Raw genomic sequence first — 12,239 nt, 5'->3', positions numbered from 1 at the left:
CCATTGAATACATGACTAAAACATAACAGAACAATAAATACAAATATAGCTGCAAGCAGCGATAATACGGGGCCAGGAGAGAGAAAGAGAAATGATAATTCCTTTAACAGGTCAGTTCATGAAAGTCCTTGCGGTCTTGTTTCCAATGAGGGCCTGTGAGCAATTAGGGGTTAAGAGTCTTGCTCAGGGACAAATTTCGTTTCATCGACACATTTGCTGACCTGGCCTGAAATCGTACCTGGGTCAACCAGAGACTCTGGCTCCCTAGGCGGGCTCACTACCCACTCAGCTATGGCCGACCGTCAGAGAGAGAGAGAGAGAGAGAGAGAGAGAGAGAGAGAGAGAGAGAGAGAGAGAGAGAGAGAGAGAGAGAGAGAGAGAGAGAGAGAGAGAGAGAGAGAGAGAGAGAGAGAGAGAGAGAGAGAGAGACAGACAGACAGACATGGAAACGGAATAGATTGAAGATAGAAACGGAATAGATTGAAGAGACAGAGAGAGAGACATGGAAACGGAATAGATTGAAGATAGAAACGGAATAGATTGAAGAGAGAGAGAGAGCCATGGAAACGGAATAGATTGAGTCATGTTTTTTGCAATTCAACTTAAATGAGTCTGCATCAAGTGAGTCTTGAACCGGCAACCTAGCGATCGTGAGGCACTCTTAGGTAGCTGCAACACTACCTATAGTGCTATAGCTTTGTCCAGGCTGATATTGTCTGTTGAGGATCACAAACTCTTGCCTTCTGTCATGACCCAAGCCCCTGTTTCACTAACACAAAGATCACTCGTTCACAAACCATTTACCAATGAAGAAATTGTACATCTCCTCAGAACCAAAACTAGTGAAAGTAGCCGATCTACAAGCTCACAAACCATTAAAAGTTGTCAGATTGTACATCGGCTATTTTCACAATGAAGTATGTTATACATTGAAAAAACATACTCTCATTGCTATCTGAAAAGTTGTGAGATTGTAGATCAGCTATTTTCACAATGAAGTATGTAAAAAACACTCAATTAAATATTTCATGTTATCTTTAACAATTGCAAATGTATTCATTGATAGTCATTTTGTGTGAAATGCAACTTAGATGAAGTCTGCACCAAGTGAGGCTTGAACCTGTGACCTTGAGGTTGTGAGACATACACTTAAGCGGGACGCTATTGGACCAACAGACAAACCTCTGAAAAAAGAGATCACACTGATCATACAGTTTCACGCAAATAGCTGAAAAATCCTGGGTTTAAGTGTTTTTCAAACTGCTCAAGATTGCGGACAATCTAAGGGCGGTGCTTACTGGTCAACGTGATAGATGTGTTCCTCATTAGTCAAGGCACATGTGCAAGCAGGTCTAATGGCTGTCGGCCAAACGAGGCATGACTTTTGCCTGTTTAAAGTTTCAATTTTCAAAAAATTGCTATAGCGCCCCCGTTTGACCAATTGGAGTAAGATTGGTTTCAGTGATATTTGGAATGGCCCTTTACATTTCTGCAAAGTTTCAAAGAATGGTAAGTCTGCATGTATGTGTTAGGGGCAGATGAATAATTGTCATAAAACTGCAATATTCATTGGCTCATTAAAGCTTCATTTTTTCACTTATGGAAAATATTTTGCAAACGTTTTTTGGCATAGGTCCAAAGTTCATGTGTAAAAAGTTTCGTGCAGATTACTCAAAAATCCCAGGAGGAGATAGGTTTTAACTGTTTTTCATATACAGTAATTCAAAATGGTGGGAGATCTAAAGGTCAGCGGTCAAAAGTCAGAGTGTGAAAGTTGTTCAGCATGAGGAGACGCATGTGTGCATCGAAGTTTCATGGCTGTAGGTCAAACAGGGCATGAGTTGTACCTGTTCAAAGTTGGCATTTTTCAATTGAGTGCTATAGCGCCACCTTTTGACGAAAGATTGTGAGAATTATTTCTTGATCGTTTTTCATGACCATCTATCATATGGCCGAGTTTCATAAAAAGCGACTGCACGGTTCAGCTAGAACTGCCAAAAGTGGCAGAAGAAGAAGAAACGGAATAATGCCAATAACAATACGGGTCCATGCTGGAAGCCTGGCCCCGTAACTAGAAAAAGTGCTCCTCGGAGCACAGGTCTCCGCCAGGTCAGTTATGTTATTGTGGCCTCCTGGTGGCGCTATAACAGGCCAATGTGAAAAGGGTGGCATTTCTTCCTCTGCCTAGTGGAAATGTGTGTGCACGTTTTCACGGAAATCGCAAGCTGTGTTCATGATTTGAGACATTTTGTTAATAGCGGACAATCCTGCAAACTTTGGAAGCCAACCTTAGCCAATCAGGATGGAATATGAAATATCGGACAGATCCGTCTTGATCACATGACTATAGAGATACCGTGTACCGATTTGCATGATATTTGGATAAAATCTGTAGGAGTAAATGGGTTTTGCACAAAAACGGCCTCCTGGTGGCGCTATAACCATTGACCAGCACTATATGGACTGAAGATGACCAGGCATCCACATACATTCATTAGAGAATTGCCAACCCTTCACCCTGTGTTTAAAATCAAAGATAAATCATCCATATAAACATTAAATAGAAAAAGGGACAAAATCCCCCCCTGGCGTACCCCATTGTTCACCCTAAAGGGAGCAGAGGTTGACCCCCCCCCATTTCACTCTCATGGTCTGGTGAGCATACCAGAAGACCAGGATTCTGACTAGGAAACCTTTGTGACAATTTAAGGATAAGGATAATTCCTTTTAACTCATAATAATAATAATTCATGAAAGTCCTTGCGGTCTTGTTTCCAATGAGAACCTGTGAGCAATTAGGGGTTAAGAGTCTTGCTCAGGGACAAATTTCATTTCTTCGACACATATTCTGTCCTGGCCAAGAATCGTACCTGTGACAACCAGGGCCTCTGGCTATCTAGGCGGGATCACTAACCACTCAGCTATGGCTGCCCCTTACTAAATCATTTCTCATGATTAATGGAGTCGAATGCTCGTGACGCATCAATAAAACACATAAACAATGGCAACGTGCCCATTATATTTATCTAAAATGTCTTTAAGTGCATAAACACACGTATCAGTGCCATCATGCTTACGTTTGAATCGATAGACAAGATGTACTTCTCAAGTCTACTGAGTATAATTGTCTCCATAACTTTGGACAAAACGCTGGCTAAGGCTATATCACCCAGCTTCACCAGGAGTGACAATCACATGGTCATTGAAGTCACCTGATCCACTACAAACAGGTTACTTTTCACACAGTTAAACAGCTCAAAATACTGATTCTGCCATAACTGTGAGATTTACATCAGAGCCACTCACACCATCCATGTTTGATGGAAGACATGTTGTTTTTTTACAATTATTTATATCATTTGTCCTCCTTCCAGAAGTCATTTACATCAGTGGTTCTCAACCAGTGGTCCGGGGACCACCAGTGGTCCTTGAGAGGGCTCCAGGGGGTCTCCAGCCAAATTAATAGTTAGAAACCAAATGGACCCTTATGTGTCTGTAACTCTGAGAGTGTACAAGTGGAACCAAATGGACCCTTATGTGTCTGTAACTCTGAGAGTGTACAAGTGGAACCAAATGGACCCTAACGGGTCCATTTGGTTCCATGTGTACACTCTCAGAGTTAAATGAACACTAATGATGATGATACAGTGTAGATTGGGACCCCCGAGAAATCTAAATGGTTGAGTCCCTGGCATATCTTTTCAAATGGGGGGTCCGTGGGCTAATGTGTGTCAATTTGGGGGTCCTTGATGCGATAAAGGTTGAAAACCACTGATTTACATTATTATTATGCAAGAATAATGGGGGGGGGGGGGGGGGGCAATATTAACTAAAAGTCATTTAAATAATTTGCAATCTCTCTCTGATTGAGATCAACTGGAACAATTCATTGTTGTTGTTTTTCTGCATTGTAACACTATTGATTAATATCAAACTCTAAGTGGACTAGATGTCATTTGATGCTTTTGGTAGAATTTGTCTGTGAAATATTCCTTAAAGCATCCTGAACCACATGGAATAATCTGTCAGTCAGAGGGAAGTTAATCCACTGGATTAGATTACATCACCACAGATACTGACCTGAACATGTATGAGACGCACACACACACACACACACACACACACACACACACACACACACACACACACACACTCACAAACACACACACACACACACACACACACACACACACACACACACACACACACACACACACACACACACACACACACACACACACACACCGGCCCTTTGACCATCTCAATCCGGCCCTCAAAGTCCTCAAAGAAAAACAAAATGACTTTAATTTTGCTAAATTAGACCTGCTGGTGGCGCTATAACAGGCCAATGTGAAAAGGCTGGCATTTCTTCCACTACCTAGTGGGAATGTGTTTGTGAAATTTCACGGAAATTGCAAGGGGGATTTGAGGTATTTTGTTCAAAACGGACCAATCCTGCAAACTTTGGAAGCCAACCTTAGCCAATCAGGATGGAATATGGGAAATGGGACAGATACATGTTGATCACATGACTATAGAGATACTGGCCCTCATTTATCAACGCGGTGCAGCCCAAATAATGGGCGTACCTTTCGCCATTTATCAATATATCCTGACGTGGGCTTCATCCTACTTTACGCTGAGATCTCACGTCTGGTCGGGACCAGTTGTTGACGTTGGCTGCACCCGACCCGTTTATTCCATTCTAGACCTGCGGAGCACCATTGTCTGACTGTCTGACAGGCATCTGGACACATATATCCACTCCAAAATGTATATCTACACTAATAAATAATCCCTGTGAAAATATAACATTTTATAAAGTAATTTAAACAAACTGCTTTAACAGTCATTCAGATAAGATTGCAGATCTGGCTGCATTGAAAAATAGCAAATCTACAAGCTCACAAGCGTGGCATCGGCGACGCATTTTGGGCTTGTAGATCTGCTATTTTCAAAATATACGAGCGCTTTTGTGTCGGGAGTCCCGCGGTCGGGAGTCCCGCGGTCATCTTTTCAGGGACAGTGAGGTCTACAAACTTACAGTAGCTTGTCCTATGGTATGGAGTTGTGTCATAGAGAGTTATGTAGGCTACAACCTGGCTGGGTTAAGGATATAAACCTGACGCTCCAATCTCTTATAACGTGGGTGGCGGCACGGGATCACTGCAGCCTGCAGACCGCCCGAGTCTCATGGGGAATATAGCCTACATGACTGCTTTAGTGTAACTCGAACGTGCACTGCACGGTATGGGTTAAATACATTAATATACAAACGTATTCCATTCATGGCGATGTGATTGGTATCATAATATGTCAATATGAGGACAGTGTCTATGAGGACAGGTTGGTCAGAGCTCAGTGAGCTGTGACTGAATTGACCTAAAATCCATCTATTAATAGAAACACTGTCTGTCTGTGCGCGCGCACACACACACACACACACACACACACACACACACACACACACGCACACGCGCACGCACGCACGCACGCACGCACGCACTCACACATTACAGATTGAGGCTTTAATCTTCTGCTTTTATGTGAAATATCTTCCAGTGGTAGAAAAAGGATCCAAGATGGCGGCACGCATGTTTTCACGCTCTGCATGTTATGTTTGTTTGTTTTAACGTTTTAATCGTTTTAATGTAATCCGTAGCTTTTACCAGTCACACTATAGCTGGTTAATTTTAGGATATTGGATCTCCCAGTTTGTTTGTGACCTGACATCAGAGGACAATTGTTTTATTTGTGACCGGCTTCTGGTCCATTGGATGTAGCTAGCCCCGTAGGCTATCATCGACGTCCTGTACACAGTTGCAGCGATTCAGTCCGCGTATACTACATCGATCGTTCTACGCCTCTTCAGCATACTATTGGGATGTCCCCCGGATAGATTGGATCTTCTGTCCCGGTGCGGTTGGCCCGTTTTTGGCCGGGACCGCCATCGCCATAGGCTGTTCGATTCATCATAACCGACGGAGCTAGCCTGGAGGCTACCTGGCTGTATACATACAGCTGGGGCTGCTGTTAGCTAAATAGCTTTCAGTACAGTTGCGGTGGCTCGGTTTGTTGTTTCTGTTCCTGTTGCTCAATATTTACATCCGACGGGGCTAGCCTGGAGGCTACCTGGTTGTATACGTACAACCGGGGCTGCTATTAGCTCATAGCTATTAGTACAGTTGCTTCTGATCGGTTTGTTGTTTCTGTATCTGGCTGTTGATAAATAGCTGTGCCTGCTAGCAAACACTTCAGTTTGCCCTCGTATCGGCGCCTGGATTCCCAAAGGCTCGTCGATTCTTCATAATCCAGGCTGCTCTCAAATGCATGTCTGTCAAAGCGGCTGCTGTTGTTGGATTATAGTTTCCTCCTCTCCAGTACGGCTTACGGTTTGTTGCACAAAACATTACTCACAACATTCTGTGCTTGTTTTCATAGCATTGTGTATGTTACATGCCTCGGCTGTTTTGTTCTCATCGCATTGTGCATGCCCCGCAGTGAAATGTTTATCATGTTGCCTGGCAACATGTTGGCTGTGCTGGTTGTCTCGCTAGGAATGGGTCTCATGTCACTTGATTCACTCTATCAGAGTAACACCACCTTGTTGCCACATTCGAACATTTACATTGCTGGTAAAACACACGTTACTTCTGGATTTCTGGATAATGTACTTTGGCCTCAAGGACCATGTAAACTGGATTCTTTGAACCGTGTTTTTCCATTTGCTATGGACATTGCGAACATTGTTTCTTGGCGTGATCCCTGTTGTAATGTTTATTCTTGCATGTCTAACTCCAGAGCCCCTGGTATTATTTCAGTGTTTAAGAAAATAACAACAAGGCTGCTGATTTTGCTTATGCTGTTCATCTCAGGCAATGTACACATTAATCCTGGACCGGTCCCCCTTTTTGAGGCCCTACCAATTCTGTCCACCCCCCATGATTTTAGCTGTAGGCATGGTCTAGGCTTCCTCCATTTCAATGCCAGAAGCCTGGTGCCCAAATTGCCCACTTTTCGATGCTGGTTTGAGATAGCTAAACCTGACGTGGTAGCTGTCTCAGAAACCTGGTTAAAACCTCGCTCTACTGACAACACTGTTGGTGTGCCTGGTTATAACCTCTATAGAACTGATCGTAAAGGCAGATGTGGGGGAGTTGCTCTGTACATTTCTGATAAATTTCAAGGGTCTGTTCTTCATTCCGTAACCATAGCTAAAGGGGGAGAGTGGGGTAATGCGAGACATTTTTTACATTTTCTCCCCTCTAGGTGAGCTAAAATGATATATCAGTAAAATGTTCACATTTCCCATACATTTGGGATGTTTCCTAACAATGGAAATTATCAGAATGTATTCAAGACAAAGGGCAGTGAAAATATGATTGTTTAAAAAAAAGTTTTTTGGTGTCTCACTTTACCCCAGGTCTGGGGTAAACCGAGACAAACCAGAAAAATCAATGGGGTAAACTGATCCACTTACTTTTTTCAGTTTAAAACTACCATAAAAACACATGTTCTAACAGTTAGAATACAGACAGCTAGCTTGACAACCACACATTCCAGAACTAATGTCAGACTAGTAACAGAATCATGGCAATTGGTCATTAAGCACATTTTGCTCTACACAATTGGAAGGTGTCTCACTTTACCCCAACCGAGACAAACCAGTTTTAACCAATCAAACCAATTGGATTATCAAACCAATATTAGATTAAACTATGTTTAAGTACTAAACTTAACTTTGAGACAGTTTCCCACTGTACCCCAAGCCATTTGTCTCACTTTACCCCACAGCCACATTTTGATGAAAAGGACCACTTTTAGCAATTCTGGCTAATCTTCAATTAGCATTAATCACATGGATGTATAGGTTTGTAGTTCATCAACATGCATGACATACGTTTTTCTACCTGAATCAATTTTCTTTGACACAACAGCTGATTATGTTGACAGCCCAAAAAATTACTTTTACATGCAAAAAACATATTTTAGTGAAAAAAACATGCTTACTACAGCACAATGAGGTCCTCTCCTCCATGGTAAGTGGGAAATGGGAGGGGCTTCAAAATCTAATGGTCATATGACCACACAGGTGTTGTGGTCAGGTGATAAGGGGGGTGTCTCACTTTACCCAGTGTCTCACATTACCTCACTCTCCCCAACAGTTTGAATTTTTAGCCGTCCAGATAATGGTGGCTAATTCCCCTCTGACCATTATCTGTTGTTATAGGCCTCCTTCGGCAACTAGTGAAGCTATGGGAAACATAGTAGATTTGATTTCTAAATGTGCTAGCTCTGAGATTGTCCTTCTTGCTGATTTGAATTGGGATTGGTTGACTGATAAATCTGCCAGTTTTAAACAGCAATGTGATTCCCTAAATTTAATACAGATCATACATAGCCCCACTAGATTAAACCCTGCCAGACCGGATGGTGACACTTTGATTGATATTATTCTAACAAATGCACCGCACAAATATGCCTCAATTGGTGTGTTTGCAAATGACTTGAGTGACCACTGTGCTATTGCATGTGTCAGAAACACTAAGCTGCCCAAAACCAAAGGCCTGACTGTCATCAGGCGCTGCTTTAAACACTTCTCTGAACAAGCCTTTCTTCATGATTTGGCTGCAGTTGATTGGTTTCGCATGTCCTTAATTCCATCAATGGATGAGGCCTTTCGGTTCTTTCACGAACAGTTTCTCTACCTGATGAATAAACATGCACCTCTCAAAAAAATCAGAATTAAGAACCGTGCAAATCCCTGGTTCTCTAGGGACCTGGCTGATCTGATTCATGAAAGAAATAGACAATGGTCACTTGCAAGAAAGTCTAATTCAAGTCATGATTGGCTTCTGTTTCGTGTCTTGAGAAATAAATGTACAGTCCTCACCAGGAAGTTAAGATCGGAACATTATTTATCTCTCACTACTGATACCTCTAGCAATCATTGTACCTTCTGGAGAGTAGTCAAATCCCTGCAACAGAAAGGAGCAGCAGGCCCCCCGCCTAAGATTCGGGTGGGCGAGTCCTTTATTTCTGATAAAAAAATCATGTCAAATGCTTTCAATTCGCATTTTAAAAGGGCAGGACACATTTTTGATGAGCAAATTGCCAATGCTCCTCATCAAGACGCCCATGATGATAACGTTGACTCATCTGTTGTTTCTGTTTCTGTTTTTGACTTTTCTCCCATCCTGGTATCGGATGTTCTACACGCCCTGTCTACCTTAGACCCTAAAAAATCTGCAGGCCCAGACGGCCTTGACCCTTTTTTCCTAAAATTATCATCGGCTATCATTGCTCAACCTGTCACTGATATGTTCAATATCTCCTTAGCCACTCAAAGTCTACCTGAAGAGTGGAAACAAGCAAATGTTTCCCCTCTTCTCAAGGCTGGCGATCCTTGTGATGTAAACAATTACAGGCCCATTTCTAACCTTTCCACCTTGGCAAAGATCTTAGAGGGCCAAGTATCAAATCAGGTAAAGGTTTTTCTTGATTCATACTCTATTTTGAACCCCATGCAGTCAGGTTTTAGAGCAAAACATAGCACTGTAACGGCATGCCTTAATGTTATCGATGACATCAGGGCAGCCCTGAGTAAGAAATCTTTTTGTGCGGCCTTATTCATTGATTTGAGTAAGGCCTTCGATACCGTGGATCCTCACGTACTGCTCAAGGTCCTTTCTAAAGCTGGTTTTTGCCAAAATGTGCTTGGTTGGTTCAAAAACTATTTAGTTGGCCGCACACAGTGTGTCAAATTTGGTGATACCATTTCTGATTCCATCACCCTTGAGAAAGGAGTCCCCCAAGGTTCCATTCTTGGTCCATTGCTTTTTCTTTTGTATGTCAATCATATTTGTAGTCAATCTAAGCATTGTAAGTATCATATGTATGCCGATGACACAATTCTGTACTCTTGTGCTCCTTCTTTTGATGTAGCAGTGTCAAACTTGGCCTCAGATTTTGTCTCATTGCAGCATGAATTGGTAAATAGCAAATTGCTATTAAACGGCCAAAAAAAACCAAGGCCATGCTATTTACTCCAAATAGAGCTGACATTATCCCCCCAAATATCACCACCTTGGAAGGAGTAACCATCGAATGGGTGGTGCTTTACAAATATCTGGGAATTTGGTTGGATAACAAGTTAAACTTCAATCATCACATTGAAGCGTTGATTAAGAAGTTAAAATTCACAGTAAGCTTCTTTTATAGAATGAAGTCCTGTTTTTCTTTTGCTTCAAGGAAAAGGCTGGTCACTGGCCTGTTTATGTCGCAACTCGACTACGGCGACATTGTGTATCGATTCGCCTGTCCCTCAATATTGGGTAGACTTGATCCCCTTTATCATGCTGCGTTGAGGTTCATTACCAGCTCCACCTATAGGACACATCATTGTATTCTGTATTCCCTAGTAGGGTGGTCCTCCTTAGCATCTCGCAGGTTGCTACATTGGTACACTTTTATATATAAAGCCATTCTTGGAAATTCCCCCTCGTACATTTGTTCAAAATTTAATCTTGTCCAAAATTCGCTCAACCTCAGATCGAATGCCTGGATGCGCTATGTCGTACCCACTACTAAATCTGAGGCAGGGAAAAAAAAACTTGCGTTTTTTGGGCCTTGGTCGTGGAACGATCTACAGACCAGATTAAAATTGGCTTCATTGATCCCTCTAGTGTCTTTTAAGAGGATTGCCATGGGCACATTCTCCAACCATTGCTCCTGCTTTGACAAGTAGCAATTGCTGTGATCTTAGTCTTATATTAGTTTATTAGTTTTATGATGTATTGTTGTTATTAGTATTTTAAATAGTCTGTATTGGTGCTATTGGTAGTAGGTCTTTGGTATTACGGATGTCATGTTTGTCTTTGTTTTGTTATGTCCTGTATTGTCGTTACTGGCAGAGCTGTGTAACATTTTATTTGCCTCTTCTCTTGGCCAGGGCACACTTGTAAAAGAGACACTAGTCTCAATGTGATTTCTCTGGTGAAATAAAGGTTAAATAAAAAAATAAAAATCGTTTACTTAAGAAAAGTATCAATAATGCAATGTAGAAATACTTTGTTACAAGTAGCGGCCCCGTATTAAAAATGTTGTTGAGTAAAAGTATTGGAATCAAAATGTACTTAAAGTACAAAAGTAAAAGTACTCTTTATGCAGAATGCCCCATTTCACAAGTTTTCAAATGTATAAAATGTATAAAAATCATTTGAAAATAGCAGATCTACAAGCTCACAATGCGTCACATCGCAACGTAATGTGAGCTTGTAGATCTGCTATTTTGAAATGGCCGAACTGTATAGGGCTGAAGTGGGTAATGTATGTTTAGTAATAATAATCTAAATCTACCATGTTTACCTGGTATCCTAGTAGATAGATGCTAGGTTTGATGTTTACCTGGTAGTTATTTTGTAAGTTTGTGCGTGTCCATTCATGCTGTTGTCTCATCTGTTTTCCTGAACTTTTCAAACATTTATAAAACATTATAAAACATTTTAAAACATTATAAAACATTTTAAAACATTATAAAACATTTTAAAACATTTTAAAACATTATAAAACATTTTAAAACATTTTAAAACATTATAAAACATTATAAAACATTATAAAACATTTTAAAACATTTTAAAACATTATAAAACATTTTAAAACATTATAAAACATTTTAAAACATTGTAAAACAGAACAGACGTAGACATGATTCTAGAAACATTTGACTTTATTCTTAAAGGAAAAAAGAAAGGAACAGTTTTCTTTAAAATACTTTCAGTAGAAAAAACACATATTCTGTCTGTCCAGCTGTCTGTCTTAACAATCTGTCTGTCTGAATCTTTAGACTCTTTCAAACGTGTCACTTCCTGTTTAAAAAACAATACAACAACAATAACATCCTGTTTCAGGTTCCATTGCACTTCATGACTCTTTGTTGCTAGGATACTGCAGTAAACAACACAATTTGTTGCTATGATACTGCAGTAAACAACACATCTTTGTTGCTAGGATACTGCAGTAAACAACACATCTTTGTTGCTATGATACTGCAGTAAACAACACATCTTTGTTGCTAGGATACTGCAGTAAACAACACATCTTTGTTGCTAGGATACTCTTGTAAACAACACAGCTAACGTTAGCTTGGCGCCACAGCAGGACCGAAACAAACAAAGTCTAAAAGCCAGATTTTTAATCTTTTTTTAAGGCGTTTTTCAAAATAGCCAATTTGCAAGCTC

This window comes from Gymnoscopelus microlampas (assembly GCF_963454915.1).
Source record: "Gymnoscopelus microlampas genome assembly, chromosome: 14".
In the NCBI taxonomy this organism is placed as follows: domain Eukaryota; kingdom Metazoa; phylum Chordata; class Actinopteri; order Myctophiformes; family Myctophidae; genus Gymnoscopelus; species Gymnoscopelus microlampas.
Note: the sequence above shows the minus strand (reverse complement) of the source record.